The sequence below is a fragment of the Myotis davidii genome, unplaced genomic scaffold (genome assembly GCF_000327345.1).
Source record: "Myotis davidii unplaced genomic scaffold, ASM32734v1 scaffold1012, whole genome shotgun sequence".
NCBI lineage: Eukaryota > Metazoa > Chordata > Mammalia > Chiroptera > Vespertilionidae > Myotis > Myotis davidii.
Window position 1 is genome coordinate 1,569,428 of NW_006283769.1, and position 3,328 is coordinate 1,572,755.

Genomic DNA, 3,328 nt, shown 5'->3' on the forward strand with positions numbered 1-3,328 from the left:
AACCCAAATCTTGCTTATAAAAGACTTAATACAGTAGCCCGCTCTCTCTCTCTCCCACCCCCAGTTTATGACTTTTCCATTGGTATTTTAATGGCAGTCCACAAATAGATGAGCTAAATAGATAAATGTGCCACATCCCAGGCTGCACTGGGGCTGGGTGATTCATCCATAATCACATCAATGTGTTAGACAATTGCTATCAAAGCTGCCACTTAAGGAGCCCCTAAAATAACAGCCAGAGATCCAGAATCTTACAACAAACAAGGGAACCTCATGCTGGGAGATCAATAAAGATGTTGCCCTATTTTCAGGAATGTCTCATCAGTGAACTAAGAGCAGTAGGAAGAAACGCAAAGTAGGAAGCAGCTCTAGTACAGCGTAGAAGTTAACACCCAAATCCCATGTTTTGGTGGATGCACTCTACTAACTAACCTGAAGCAGTTGTCCCTCCCTCACCATGGCTGGAGCTACTGATTGCCGATCACGCTATTTTTCAATTGAAAACATTTCACAGACAAAAACGCAAATGAAGGATGTAATAAAAACAAACATTCTCAGGCCTGGCTGGTGTGGCTCAGTAGTTGAGCATTGACCTCTGAACCAGGAGTTCATAGCTCAATTCTCAGTCAGGGTTTATGCCCAGTCAGGGCACATCCCCAGTGGGGGACTACAGCAGTCAGCCAGTCAATGATTCTCTCTCATCACATGTTTCTCTCTCTTTCTCTTTCTCCCTTCCTCTCTGAAATCAATAAAAATATTAAAAAACAAAAAGCAGAGGTTCTCAAGTAATCTGCTCTCTCTTCCTATTACAGTTTTTTTAATTTCCTGTTTTAGAAGTTTATCCATTGCACAAGTAAGACCTTAATGAGTAATCAAGCAATAATGACTCGCCACAGTGATTGTTGGAAATGGCTGGATTTTTAGGAGTTTTAATATAAAATGTGATGCTCTTGATTGCATGCTCTCTAGCAGAGTCCCCTCTATTCTTATCGTACTATTCTGAAAAAAATTATTATGCAATTTAAAATAATTTTAAGATCGACCAATTAAGTTAAAATTGCCTAATTCCACATTACTTTAAAGAAAATGCATGTAACAGATCTCAATGGATTCAAATATTCTGAAGCCCTCAAGATACTGCTTGTTCTAGAAACTGAATCCTAAGGAATTGCAATAGATTGCAAAAGATTACAATACAAAGAGGTTGCTGATGGCTCCATTCAAATTCTATTAAATAACTAAAGGAGAAGCCCAATTTGAGTAGAAGTTGTTTCCCAATATTTACATTTTGTTTCCTTTAAGTTTTCTTGATTCTTTTTCTGGTTTTGTTTGTTTTAAGGATTCCCTTGAAAAATATTTTTAAAAGAGCAAAATATATTGTGTTTATAACTAAAAATAATATATATGTGATAGATGATAATAGATAGATTCATGGGAAGAGATTATGTACACATTTCACTTTACCTGATGAGATAAAATCCCTAATTCCCAATTACATAAAATTTCCAAAGGACATATTAGCAACAGAGGGGCTCCTAGAAGCAGAGGTAGCTAAAACATCTATTGTATAGCTTCACTTAGCAGCTGACAATGTTAGCCCAAAGTCAGGCATTGCTGTAAATGAGAAGCTCATTTCTTGACGTGAGAAACCATGAGTCTCTGAATAGTATCTACACTGAGTGGCCAGATTATTATGACCACCTGACGTTTGTAGGCAAATGAGCTATAATTTCGCACTGAAGTTGCTAGAGGGCCAGACCATTATAAACGTCTAAATAGCACAACATACCTAAGTATCATTGCTGATCAAGTTCATCCTATCATGTTGATGGCGTATCCCAATGGAGATGGCTTCTTCCAACAAGACAATGCGCCATGCCACCGTGCTCGTATTGTGCAGGAGTGGTTTCGAGAACATGAGGGAGACTTTACCTTGCTTAGGTGGCCCCACCATCACCAGATCGCAATCCAATTGAGCATTTGTGGGACGAAGTTAAAAGAGCCATCAGGCAGCTGGTTCCACAACCATCAAATCTCACAGAACTGGACAGTGCTATTCATCAGGCATGGTGTCAGATTCTTCACATCACCTTTCAACATCTCGTGGAGTCAACGCCAAGAAGAATCGCCGCAGTATTGAAGGCAAAAGGTGGCCCAACGCAGTACTGATGGGGCGGTCATAATAATCTGGCCACTCAGTGTTTACCTTCATCATCTTTCCAAGTCCATTTCTTACAAGTGAACATAATACATTGTTATGATATTCAAGGAAGGAGTTAGTTACCAGAGACAGAGGCTGTGGTTTACCTTAAGGCTCTCCATTACTCAGCTGGGAGAGAAGCCTGGCCTCTGCGAAGGGACTGCTAGCAGTCCAGGCCACCCGTCCAATCTGCCATCCTCCAATAGGAATAGGAGCACAGGCTATGGCTGCCCAGCGACCTGACACTCCCCGGCTTCCCCTGTGGTAGGGAGAGTCTTCAGTGTAAGCAGAAGTTGTGCGTGTGATTTTCTGGCTATCGCCCTTAAAGAGTGGTGTACCTCCTACAGGCTCCATTTGTCCTTCTCACTGTCTGAAACTCAGAAGTATTAGTGACTCCATTTTTTGTTTGTTTGTTCTTTGTTAATCGTCAACTGAGGATATTTTTTCCATTGCTTTTTAGAGACAGCAACATGGAGGGAGAGAGGAAGAGAGAGAAGGAAAGAGAGAGAGAGAGAAAAAACAACAATCTGAAAGAGACTCATTGATTGGTTGCCTTTGGCATGCACCCTGACCAGGCTGGGAATTGAAGCTGCAACCCAGGTACATGCCCTTGACCAGGAATCAAACCTATAATCCTTCAGTACATAGGCTAATGCTCTAGCCAGTGACTCCATTTCAACTGTGCATGCAGTGGCTTCCCCGGAAAATGGTGAAAATGCAAGATGGAAGGAAACTGTCCCCTGAAAGACTGGGTGGCGCACAGTCACCTGTCCATCCTCCCATCCCATCCCATCCCATCATGGCTTCCCTATTACAGAATTTACTAGGCGACCGGAAAATACACAAGGCATACTTGGAGATTCAGGAAAAACCTTTATTTAAAGCAGCACTGCTGGCTCAGGGGATTCGTAGATCCAGAGCCTGAACAACCTATACAATGAGATTACTCCTTATATATATTTCTACATTCATTGTTTTTTTACTTCCGGGCTTATGTGGCCGGCTTTCACAGCCCCTCCTGAGTCAGTGAGAATGGGGAAGTTAGATTGTATCTAAATGCCTGGCATGGGTGGCACCAGTGACCACCCTCCGGCCAAGCTGCCAAATTCCCGGCCTGTGGCTCCTGCA